The sequence below is a fragment of the Rhea pennata genome, chromosome Z (assembly GCF_028389875.1).
Source record: "Rhea pennata isolate bPtePen1 chromosome Z, bPtePen1.pri, whole genome shotgun sequence".
Lineage (NCBI taxonomy): Eukaryota > Metazoa > Chordata > Aves > Rheiformes > Rheidae > Rhea > Rhea pennata.
This window is the reverse complement of record NC_084702.1, coordinates 5,814,378-5,827,944: the sequence shown is the minus strand read 5'-3', so window position 1 is coordinate 5,827,944 and position 13,567 is coordinate 5,814,378.

The window sequence follows — 13,567 nt, the reverse complement described above, 5'->3', positions numbered from 1 at the left end:
TTTTTGGGACAGAACATAACCATGCTGCTTCCAGAAGCAGTATTTTGTTGTCCATGCAGATTTCTTGGAACTGTCAGAGGTACTGCGGTGTTTCTGAAGGCAATTTCCGAAAAGCTGTTGAGAGACATCTTACCATAGCAGGCTGTAAGGCTTGATTAAATGATAGCTTCTTTAGAAGGGCAAATAAAATACATACAAATATGTGTGGTCTGGACATCAGTTCTGTGTAACAGAGGGCTCACAGAGTCCTAGAGCTCACCTGAAGTTTGCCCAGTTATGGTTATCATATCAAACTGCCACGAGGAAAGCAGTAGTGTTAAAGTTTTGATGTCGTCTTGAAAATTCTACTTGTAAATGCTGCTAACAGAATGCTAAGATGCAGAACCTCACTTAGCTTTCAAAAAAGGTTTCAGGAGCATTCATCCCTAGATAGCAGGAAAAATGAAAGTATGATGTCATAGGCTAATTGGAAAAACAAGATACAACTATATAAAAATTGAAAAACTACTTCGGATCTAGCATACACTTAAACCTGTGCAGTAAAATAACCTGCTTGTGTTCTTTTCTGTATTGGGGTAAACTCTGAGTTGTTCTCTCTCTCATTTTCTTGACTGATAGGGTTACTGCTCTGTAGTCTTGTGCAGCATCAGTGTCCTGGCTCACATCTTGATGGGACCAAGGAGTTTGTTTTACAGAATTGTTGGCAAGAGCCTTTCCCTCTGCAGTGGGCTCCCATGATCATGTGCTGCAGCATTATTCACAGACACTCACTGAGAGCTGGAAGGACCAAACAGTCCCAGTGTGTTACAGCATGGGGTTTGGTTGGCTTACCTCTTGACATTTATCTGACTTCTTTTTTAAGTTTTAACTTCTCTAAAGGGTTTATTTTTTAGATGCTGACTTAATTGTACTTTCTAACTAATGATGTAGAAAACTCAATGATCTTCATGGTACAAACAACTAGCAGTTTATTGTTAAACTTCTTAGAAAGAAATGCTTTTTGTCCTTCCCTCCCTCCATGCCACCTCAATGGATTTTTTTGAATCTTTCTGCATGTTCAGTGCTACTGCCAAACAAGGAGTGCCGCAGTTGAGTAAACTGGTGAAGTTTCTTGTGTTCAGCACAAGTATCACTTACTCCCAGAGGTGAAAGGGAGACTTTAAATCCTAGTTACTTTCTATATAGACAGTACTTCATACCACTTGGTATGGATCAGTCTTTATCAAAGAAGCTGAAGACATTTTGAGTAGCTTCTGAAGTCCCTTCTCTACTGCTCTCCCTTTCCTTACATCTTCCTGTCACAGCAGATGAAAGATGGTCAAGCAAGTGCTTGATGAGTCACAAACATTGAGATTATTTGTGTGGTGTTTTTAGATTTGGATATTTTCTAAAATTAAATACTCCATTTGAGACTTGGTGACTTTCAGCCACGTGACCCAAATAGACTCTAATTGAAGACCAGGAAGGTTGTGTGAGACTGGAAAAATGTTCTTAAACTTTTGGAGAAGGGTGGTATGGTGACTTTCTATACAGCTCCGGTCTTAAATGGTGATCTTCAGAAAACATACTACTATTTCAAAGGCCAAGTAATGGCTCCCTAGACTGTACTAATAAACTAACCAAACTCAGGTTGAGAAGCTCTTGGTTAAGAGAGCTGGAATGAATTCTTGAGCTTAAATCTTAGTGAATCTTATTATTATATGCGGTGTGAACTGTAGATTCCTGATCCTTTTAAACTGATCTTTTAAATAATTTTGCATGGGAATCCTTAAATAGTGATTTTTAAGTAAGATCACAATATCCTAGGCAATATCTGTTTATGTTGCATCAAGATCTATGTCTCTAGATAGAATGATCTAGAGGGGTGGCTTTCCAAGGGGTATCTACCCCTTGGAAAGATGAGGTTGATAATCTTGCAAGCAGCTTGGGTTTTCCACCTAATTTCAGTGTGGCTGATCACAGGCTCCCACATCAGTCTAACATGTATGAATTATTATCACAAGAAGGACTGCTGCTTTTCAGTCTATAAAGCAGATGTCTACCCGAGGGACTAAGCAACACACACGTGCTCTGCTGGTAGCACATAACTTGTTTGATGTCCTCATGCCGTCTCCAGCAGTTCATCAGAGGGGTGTGCTGCCTGCATTGCTGTGGAATGCTTAGCTGGAGCACAGAGATGGCTCAGTAGCTGATGCTGAGAAAAGCCAACTGCGGGATACTGGAAACTTGGAGGGTGTTCAGCCACAGAGCTCTGAGCTGTGTTGCATTTATTGTAGTAATAAGCAGTTCTTTGTAGTTCATTAGCTACAGCTGCAGTGAATTAGAAGTGACTTAAATATAACTCAGCTGATCGGCTCTGGATGTTCTGTGTGTTTTTTGCCAAAATTGCAGGCTTTTTCTTTTTGGTTTAATCTTACTAGAAATACTGTTTAGTAAATGGAAGAGGATGAGCACTTTTCCAGTTTGACCTGTATTTTTTGCTCTAAATCTGTAAAATAATCCCCATTTGCCTTTTTGTTATGCAAAGGATAAATAGCTGAGGAGCTGGTAAATTGGAGGCTGCCAGGTGATTTCTCTAATCTGTGATAATTAACAGGCTAAAAATAATTACCATATGGGGTATCTGTGGTGGGGACAGCTTCTACTTCTTGAAATAACTAAAGTGCTCAAGCACAGAACTGCTCTGGCACAGAAAGTTTCTCATCAACTAGATGGAGTCAGCATTTGGCTTTGAACAAGGGCTACTGTCAGTGTCCACAGATCTACAAGGAAAAGGAGTTGCTTACTCTGAATTGAGTACGGAGTTGGTATGGCAACATTTTGTGTTTGATCTTTTCTGCTGGATGTGTTGTAGGTCCTCGTTTAGTATCTGTTGTTTTCTATTTTTAAGTGTACACTTCTGGCTTGTATCTGTTTGAAGCCTGTTACAGTTCTTTAACCTTTCATCAACCTATTAAAGTATTTTCAGTAAACATTTCTTAGAGATGGGCCAAAGTGGGATTCTGCTTTGTTACTTTTTCTTCCTACTATAGAAACTTTAAACTTAAGAACTGCTGAGAGGGAAAGTACTAGTACTTTCTGGTACTTTCACGTATTGAGTCCATTTTCCAATAAGCTGTCCTTAGTTTACATAAAGACATGCAGAGCAGTTTTGTGTCCTTTCAGGAATATGCAGTAAATGAGGCAGAACCTAAGCTTATGCATGCTTATGTGGCCTAGAATGTAACTGGTGTAATTTTTATATGGTGCCTTTCCTCTGGTAGCTTGTAACAAGTATGGGGAAGAGGCTGGGAAGTGACCAAGTTGCTGTGATGTTTCCCTGGAGTAACTGTTAACATTTGTGGTTTTAGGTTTATCTGTCTGGAGCTTGTGGCTTTAATTTTTTAAAGTCTTTGCAGTGTCAGCTTCTAAAACTTTGATATGGTTAAGTGAACACGAACAGTTGTGAATCTCAAACCAAAGCTCTCTTAATAAGTTTTCAGTAAACTAACTAGTTTATAGTTGCAGAGGGAATACTATTAGCCTTAGGCAACTAGTCATGATGTGTACACACTCTGCTTAGAGTGAAACAGCTGTAAAGTTTTGCATTAATGCACTGGCTGAATGAGCACTTGCAGATCTTCCAGCCCAGGCATGATCTTGCATGGATGACTTAGAGGTAGCTTGCTTGCAATGCCTGTGGATTTTATACACTGTTTGTTCAGGATTTGCTCTAAGAAGATCATAGGATGGTAAGGTTGGAAGGGACCTCTGGAGATCATTTAGTCCAACCTTCAGCATAGCCCATAAAGGTTTAAAATCCCTTTTTCCTTACTGCTGTTGCTAATAAGCATACTCTAACATGTTTTTCCACTACTTGTTCCCCCTCAAAAACTTCATAAGGTAATGCATGAACTACTGAAAGCTGAAAGTTCAACACTGAGTTAATTTCTCTCACATAGAATGGCATAATATGCCTGCAAAGTAAAGAGAAATAAATGTACATGCTGATTGACTTCTGAGCTATTTTAAAAAGTAATGCATCCCTATACTCATGTTCTTTAATGGCATATGTGTTTAAAACAACATGTTGTTGTCTAGTTAATCTTTAAGACAGAGTTATGTGGGTCATTTATATCTGTGTTTCCTTGATCTAGAGACATGCTGATCTGTGTATTAATAAATAGTTGGAAGATGGTTCTAACATTTAACTCCTTATATTTCTGGTAGCAAAGGGAGAAGATTAAATGATGATGCTGTTCCTACTAGAGCAGTTTCTTTAAAATATTTATTGACAGTGTGCAAAAGGATCCTTGCTTTCTGGGTATGAGACGGAACACCACTTTATAAACTGACTCCTTTTGAATGTTGGCCATCCCGTGTTCTGAGTATTTGAGTTCACTTCCTGAGTGAAGGATTGCATTTGTCTTTTGTCTGTATCGTAACATTCTATGATATACTATTCATTTAACTAGCCACACTTTAAAATGTGGCCAGCAGAGCTTCAATGACTGATCTGTTCAAAAGAACAGGTAAGTTGTTTTCTTTCTAACATGGTTTCTTTTAAAGCTAGATCTGCTGACCCCTAATGAAATAGAGACCAGCTCCTTCAAACTTGGAACTATTTCTGCTAGATCTTGTTGAGGAATTTGTCTAACACAATTTGAATGGAATTTATTAAAATTCTTTTTTGAAAATGGAATTTATTAAAATTCTAAGTCCTAGTTATGGTGTTGGTTAAAAAAACAAAAAAGGATTTCTGCCTTTTCTAACAGTTCATGAGACACTTGTGTCTAGTAGGAAGATGTGATCAAACAGGACTGTCTTTGAGAAACCACATCTGATACCAACAAGGTCTTTAATACTGGCAATAACAGTTTTCATTCAGACTTCTCTGAATGAAGCATTGACCCATCTTCACCTGCTGTGAACATGTCTCTGGTGCTTGATTTTGGTACTTACTGACTTCTGCTGTAGTAAAAGATACGCTTAATGCTGGAAAAGTACATATAGGCTCACCACATGCCAGGAGATTTGGTATAAACTACTGTCACATTTTTGCAAAATGAAGGAGAAAAAATGTGTACTGTTTCAGAACAGTCTTTACTGTTTTATAATACTTTGGCCTTCAAAAGATAATTTCCCCACTCCCCTGAAGCATCAGTTTCACCCAGTAAAAATTGACTTATTGCTGTTTTGAACTTCATAATGAAACAAATAGCAAAATGGCTAAATTTGGTTTCCCATTTCCATGCTGGAAGGATATCGCTACATAAAATCTACTGTCTGGCTGGTTTTGTGGCATTCTTCCACACTCAACAAAGATTAGCCTTTGAGTGCCCAGAAAAATAACATAATTTGATAGGAATGCTGTAAAGGATACCAAAGAGATAGAATCATAGAATCAGTAAGTTTGGAAGGGACCTCTGGAGATCATCTAGTCCAATGCACCTGCTCAAGCAGGGTCACCTAAAGCATGTTAGACAGGGTTGCATACAGGTGGGCCTTGAAGATCTCCAGAGAAGGAGACTCCACAGCCTCTCTGGGAAACCTGCTCCAGTGCTCTGTCATTGTCACTGTGAAGAAATTCTCCCTCACATTCAGGTGGAACTTCCTGTGGTTCAATTTCTGCCCATTGTCTCTTGTCCTGTCACAGGGGACAACTGAAAAGAGTTTGTCCCCATCCCCTTGACACCCTCCCCTCAGGTACTTGTGCACATTGATAAGATCCCCCCTCAGCCTTCTCTTCCCCAGGCTAAAGAGGCCCAGCTCTCACAGCTGTTCCTCACAGGGCAGATGCTCCAGCCCTCTGATCATCTTTGTAGCCCTACGCTGGACTCTCTCCAGTAGCTCCGTGTGTCTCTTGTCCTGGGGAGGTAATCGAGGCTTCCCGACCTCAGCTTGGATCCTAGGTGAAGGTGGCTTCCCTGTCTACGGTGCCTCAATGTCAGGCCATAATTACTGTGAAATGGCGCTGAGATAGCATTTTTTCCAGCTGTTGAGGTTCTCGAAGCAGTTTTTTGGTCACTGCTGTTTATTCTGTTTCTCCCTCTGAGCCATTTGGTATGCTGTAGGGAGATGCTGGTATTGGTATGCTGTATGGGGAAATCCTTGGCTGGAGGCAAGGGGAAGTAAGACTTCAACAGTCTGTTAACACTGCTGTTGGTGCATTGAGGCTAAATAGTTTATGTAACTCTGGTGTGTTAGTTTATATAACTCTGGTGTGGGAGGAATTGTCAGGGAGTAAGGAAGCATCTGAATGGTGTGCAAGATTATTTAGCTGTTTAGAGTTGTACTGTTTAAGTCTCTAACCGTTCCTAGCACTTGATGTGCATTGATACAAGCCAGGAAAATGTAGGTATATTCAAAGCAGTGTGTTGTTGGACTAACTTTTTTTTTCTTACCAAAGCTTTTAATGTAGTGTTAATTCAAAGCTCCTGGGGACTACTCCAGTAATTCTTGTAAAAAGCCATTGCTAGCAGCTGGGGGATGCCTTTCATAGCAGTGTGATTACTTTGAAGCAAAGGAGTTTTCTGCCCAAGGAGGTGAACTGTCTAAAATACTTGAATGCCTTTAGTAGTCTAGAAAAATAACAAATGGAAATAAGAGGCATTTGTGCCGACCATAACTTCATGAGAGAAATGTGAGGCTTTGGGGGCAGGTGGATGTAGAAAGTAGTCGGAGAGGAGATGAACTTTTTTGAGTAACCTCTAGGAGTTGTCTGTTGGATGGCATTTTTAACCACGTACTGTTGGAATTAACTGTCTCTAACTTCTGCTAAAACTTAACGGAAGAAGTATTTGAGGGCTACCTGATACCTAGTGCTAGCCATAGAAACACAGGAAGGTCAGTCACAGTGGTGTTCTCCCAACTGTAGACTTCTCCCCATTCCAGTGCTGCAGAGTGAGTTTGATGGCGGGACACTTGGTACAAAATGACAAATGTTTGAGTCTGGTCTTTTTGGGGTAGAACTGAACTTTGAAACAAGTGTAATGAATTGCTTTTTGTACTAACACTTCTAATATATTACCTGCAGTAGTGCTTCTAGAGTGATTTCTCCTGCAATTCTTTTTTGTTGTTACTCAATCTAACTTGTTTTTAGCAACAAATTGTGGATTTAAGATTTTTTTAAAAAAGCTTCTAATTTAATGCATTTGGAAATATACTTACCATGATGCTGTCTTGAGACTTTGAGACTTTTGAAAACTTTTTTTTTTTTAATAGCTCTTTTCCTTTAAAATCAAAGTTCAGTGAAAATGAGCACAGAAGACTAGTTTGGGCACTATTGTGGTGATATACTGTAAGTGTTGTTTCATTACTGAATTAGGCATACAACTACTATTACTGCGAAATTGGAAACTACAAATTTTGATACAATCAGAAACCTAATACAGTGAAATCAACCTTTCAAAACCAATTTCAAAGAAAATTAGCTAATCTAGAATTTGCTGTTAGAAGTTAGTGTATGTACATTTTTTTAGGAAGTTCGGCATAGACAAACTTGCACTGCAAAAATATATCAATTTGAAATTTAAGAGGCTTAAGTATAGTCTCTAGTATAAGATACATACATGAAATAGTGTAAACTAGAATAAGAACATATGCAGCATAGCTTATATAGGAATAAAGGCATCTCACATCAAAATAGCAGTATGTAGCTTATTAGTGTATTAAAAAAAAACTCAGGGGGTGGAAGACAGCTTATCTCCGGCTTTCCATCATAAGCAAATGGCTAGGAGAAAGCTCTAGAGCAAAGCCAAATGGCCCCAGAAATGCTCTGTTTTCTAGAGAGATTGATAGGATGGTAGTGAGGACAGAAATGTATCTGAATCATTGAGATTTAACAGTGCATTCTGGCATCTTGACTGCTCTGTCTCCTAGTCTTTGAATTTATGCTCAGGGAGGGATTCCCATCTGTAGAAATCAAATGTCTTCAGACTTCGGTGTGACCATCTGGTCCTGATGGGAATCCAGAGCAGGATTATTTTAAAATGGGGAAAACATACTTAAGTAACTCTGTTTTCAGCTGGACTGTGTAAATATAGAATTCTGTGTTTAGGTCACCTTAGAGCAGCATATAGATCTGTCACATTGCAGAGAGGTGTCTTAGATTAAAAACAATGGCTGCATCAAGCCTTTTCCCCCGTCCCAGAGGTCTAATTATTAACATCAGACCATTAAAAATGCTGATTATAGACTGGATATTCAGGTTTTATCTATTATAGGTATTCAGAATAACATAAAATAACAAAGCTGATCTTTACCATATTCATTCATGTTGGTTAGTTATGAATTGACTGGCCTGGTGATATCTTTACGTGCCTTCCTTCTTGAATGCTGTGGAGTTGTGTTGTTTTATTCTTCTATTTTTCTTGAGATATGAAATAATGGAAGTCTGATAAGGTCATAAGAGAAGCTTGAGTAATTCTTGGCTGAAAGGGGGCAGAAATAGCTGACTGAAAGTAGCGTTTTTTGGGGGGGGAGGCTTTAAATTCTATTTTTATACCTTCTAGCAATCAGCAAAAAGCAGGGATTTAATACTCGAAATACACAAAGCAACTAAAAGAAATGCTTTGAACTTGTCCTTACAGAAGGACATAACAGTAAAGGGCAAATTATTTTTTTCATTTCTTTTCACCTGTAATGTGGTGTTTTAAAGGAAAAAAAAAACAGCATTTTTGTCATTTCTACACTTGAAGGCTGTTGTTTATTCCTTTACTTACTTTTTCTTTCCTTATTGCAGTTTAAGGAGGAAGTGGATTTGTTCAGCCTTTTAAAATAGTCCCCAGAAGTAAGATGTGCCAGTATCCTAGCCATCCTGTTCACTAGAGATGCATTAGATAAAGTATGCTGTTAGGACAGGTATGACAAAGTCTGTCCAGGTCTTTCTGTCAAATTGTGTGTTGATTCAGTCAAAATGAGAAGTTGTAGGTTACTTCAAACATGTATCCCTTTGAAATAGTTGTCTTAAATTTAAAAGAAACCTTTAAAAATGAATCTAAACCTAACCTAGGAATTTTCCTGAGGAAAAATCACAAAACCCATCTACTTAACTGCAAAATCTTTAGGTCAAAGTGTGGTTATTACTTGGAAAACACTGGATTCTCTACTGTAGTAGAGAGACATTATTTTTTTTTGTTTAGCTATTATATATTTTTTTAATCCACGTATTTATCCCCTAAAACAATGATTAAACATTCTGGTAAAGAACTTAATTTGCTATAAAAACTTGATGTGTTTTCACACTTAATCCACATCTGCTACTGCTGCCTCTGATCTTTACGTGCAGATCAGTGGGATTTAGAAAGTTCTCTGGAGCTTGGTCAAGGCAAGAAGACTTGACTTGCAGAGAACAGATGCTTTAGGATAAGCTTTGTCTCTGTGCTTACGCTTATACAGAATAACAGAGTACCAATATTGTTCTTATACTCAGTGTCTAGGTTAGTCAAAAAAGAATATGACTTGCCACTGCTGGCATTGTGGTGGCAAGTGATGTAGTGGCAAGTTGTATGCAGCTAAACTGCCTTTGGACAATGTTCAGCCCCGATCTGCTTGGATAGTTCTGTTCACTGTCTTCACTGCCAGATCTAAGGCTAAAATGGTGTCATCAAACTGCGCTACCTTTTGCCCTGCTTGTGCAGGTTAAGCTCTTGTCTTCCTGAAGATCTGTTCTTCCCCAGAAGGCTTAACTGAGATTTTTTTCATGTGCAAAAGTGACGTTGTTCTACATACGCATGTGATGGTGGATATTTTAGTTTGGTTTAAATACTTTTGCATTTTAATTTCAGTTGTCTTCAGCTCTGGAGCTTTAAAAAAAGCAACCCATGAAATGGCTGTCTGTCAGTCCCCTTACGAACTAAACCAGTGAAGGCATGAGTGTGCAGGCTTTATGTTGGTGTCCAAACTAGCAGCCCTTTGAAAGGACTTGCATATTGCAGAATTGCACTGTTCAGTTAGGAACTGTTGCTTACTGTTCATCTGAAATCAAAGTTTACAGTGAGAAAATAAAATGTGCCCTTTGGGGAGAAGTCAAGGGGATTCACAGGTAGGGCTGTGATGGAGATGCTGAGTTAGCAGGATCTGATGGCACTGTGGGCCTTCTGGGACTTGCTTCTGATGGGGGGTCTGTGACACTGCCAAGCTCCGGGCCCGTTCTTTCCGTTTGCCAGGAAGCTAGGAAGGACTAGTGCTGTGAGGAAAATTGGAGGAGGGAAGAATTTGAATTTCCTGAATCAGGAAGAATTTGATTTTTCTGGCTTTTTTTTTCTTTTTTTTTTTTTTTTTTTTTTTAATTGTTGTTAAATTTGGGCACCTTCTCAGAGCTGCAGTGTTCTACTTTGCTTCCTATTTTCAGCTATTTGTGGGACTTTAGCTTTTGAAATTGCTGGAAGAGTACAAGAGTGTAACACCAAAAAACTATTCCCTTTCATACTTTTAGTGCCTAATTCAAATCTCCCACTCCCGTTTAATTTCCACCTCATTCTTTATCTAGTTTAAGGGGAGCAGGGGCTGTCTGCCTAAATGTGGATTTTGACTTTGAAACTCTTCTAGGTGTCAAGATGACATATTTAATGCACTCCTCTAGTTGTTTACCTCAGCTCTGAATCTCAGGGTTTTGTCTCATCCATTATTCACATCATGCTCAAGAGGATTGCAGATGCATATGGCTGATGGGATGTGTCTGTAGCAAGAGACTAGTCAAGTTTAACATCTTGCAGGATGCATATGCCCTTTGTCAGGAGTGTATTGCATTAGATAGCACTTTCTCAGAAGACTGTGACCAAGTTAGCACATGAGATGGTGACAGTGTGGGCCAATGTTTAGATGAGCAATAGCAAAAACTTCTCTTCTGTGGTTGGCAAGGGTTTGTGAATGGTGTTGTACAACTGAAAGGTCTGCATACCTCATCTCTTAAAGTTTTACTTAAAGTATCAACTAAGCCTGGAATTGTTCTCAACTTGTGTTTGAGATTTGCTGTTTGGCTCAGGCCTACTGAAAGGTTTGTGCTTGAAAAATTTTCCTTTACTCCAGTTATTTCTTAATAGATCACCAAGTATATTTTTTCTTTAAGAACGATTTTTTTTTTTTAATCTGAAATAACCAAAGACAGTTAAGAATAGTAGATTAGTACAGAGGACCAGTTTGGATTGTAGAATATCTAATTGAATAAAGGGGTGGTGATATCTTTTATATATTTCAGTAAAATCAATGAACTGCTTTCTGTGTGTGAGCCAGCTATGCTTTTGGTGAAACTTTTATTTAGGTCAGTAGTAATACAGGCCTAACTTTACATATTGTTAGCATTTCAAATATAATAAATGTTTCTCCTAGGATATCCTGAACGTTTTTTGGATGAAAGATAACAATAAAAATATTGTTTTGTGTTGGGTTCTTATATCCTTCGCTTAAACTTACTAATACTGCATGGTGATGCTATCTCATTCTGGGAATAACTAGTTATGTTGCAGTAGGTGATTGTTTTTATATAATGACCTGAATAATCAGAAATATGTAAGTGCTTTATTGAAGTTTTGTATCCTGAGCAGATCATTTAACAGATTGCAGATATATGTTTTCTTTACAGAAGGATATTAGAGTCAATATTTCCAGTGCGATTTCTAAGACTATTTCAGCTTTCTTGTATATCGCCTCCCTTTTCCCCAGTCAAGGAGGGCTCCCCAAGAACTAACCAGACTTTGTAATGGCTTCTGCATGTTCTCTAGGTCAGTTCATTATTAAGCAGTGTTCTCATCTTGTTATACTTAATTTTATAGAACTGCTTGCAATTGCTTAATGCTATTAATTTGAGAGGAAAGACGGCATAAGCCAGTGCAGCATTATTTAGAGCATCCTACAGGTTGCTTTGGCTCAAGAATGCCAGCTAGTCAGAACATTAACAGTTTCTGAAGATTTTTGCGTGTTTTGTGCAGACTTTTTTTTTTCTCTTAAGTATACATTTTCATTGTTCCTTGTAAATTCTTATCTTTGGTGGATAACTCACCCTTCTGTCCTTTCAGTATGGTTACCAGGACTACCAAGGTCTTCCCTGGTAGCAGGCTTCATGCTAGTACTGATGGCTATTTCTTCTCCAACTTTCCAGCAGCTGCCTCCTTGTTGCCCACCTAATGGGCAAGGCTGTCTAGCTGCCTCTTTTTTTGCCCAAAAGCTTCTAAAAGTGACCTTCTGAAGTACTATTCATAAGGATCTTTTGCTCACATCCTATGTAACTGTTCATATCCATCTTCCACCTCTTCTCTTACTTCCTCCTTTTTCTTGCCCTTGCAAAAGCCAAAGTTTGGAAGTTTACTTCCAAATATTACTGGTACAGTTATGAGTACAAGAGCCAGTGTGAAAATTTCTCTTCTAACCTAATTGCTTTAGAGAGGTTTTGTACTTTATTTTACTAATGCGTAATTTGACTACTCTGCTTTTTGCTCTGTTGATCAGACTTCTATTTGCAGTGTGGATATTGGAGTAACCAACAAATTCTCTTTGGATTGGGGAAGTGGAGGAGTTGGTAGTGTTCTGATCTGAAAAGCAGATGTAGACTGAAGAGATGCTTTCTGGCTGTCTATATGTGCCTTTACCCATAAAAAAGTTCGGAATGCTTATTTCTACCACCTTGCTTATGTTGAACTCTTCCTCTGACTTTAGAGTAGCTATGCATCAGCAAAGGCTGTGCTCTTGGAGCTCTTATACTGGATCAACCCCTCTACTCTCTGCTCTACCCCCACAAAAATGTGTTATTATGTGTATTTCAGTAATTAAAATTTACAGTATTTACTGATTTTTGTCTTTACTACAGTATTAAAAGAAGAGTGAAGCTTGAGTGAGCTCCATCTTTTTAAAAATACTTTTTTTTTGCTCTGTTTCGTTTTTAAGGTAGAACTGGACATCTAGCAAATGTGTAGCAATGTAACCAAATCTAGTGCTGAGTGTTTTTTTCAACATGGGCTCTGTTCTTTCACTGAATTGTCAGAGAGTGATGCTTGTTTCTTTCATTTTTTTTAAAGATTTTAGAAACACTCCCTACACACATACCAAAAATCCTTCCAAACCAATCAAAAAAAAAAAAAAAAAAAAAAAAAAAAAAAAAAATCCAGTAACATCAGCTTGTCCAAGTATCACATGTTGCTAACTGGCTCATGCTTCTGGTCCACTGCCTGTACCAAAAAGGAAGAGGGAAAATAATGGTCCCTGAAGCATGTTCTGAACGTCTTGAACTGACGTATCAGGAGTGGCATAGCAGGGTAATCTTCAGAAGGATGTTTAGGGTCTATTAGGACTGTACGGAGAACTTCCAATCAACTGTGTCTGTTCTTGACGCTGTTGGCATTGGATAGTGCAGCTTTGGTTGCCTTTGAAAAGAAGTAATCTATTGGAGGGAGATGCATTTAATATCTGGCATCTGGTCACTTCAGGGTGCTGATTTTTGTGTAATCGCATTTATATAATATCATATAGAAATACACATCTTAATCAGACTATATATCTGAGTAGTGATTTTTTTTATGTGATACCTATAAACGCAAGTATATTCTAATTTAAAAATTTGTGTGTAATAATTTTAAGCCAAAATGGCTGGGAT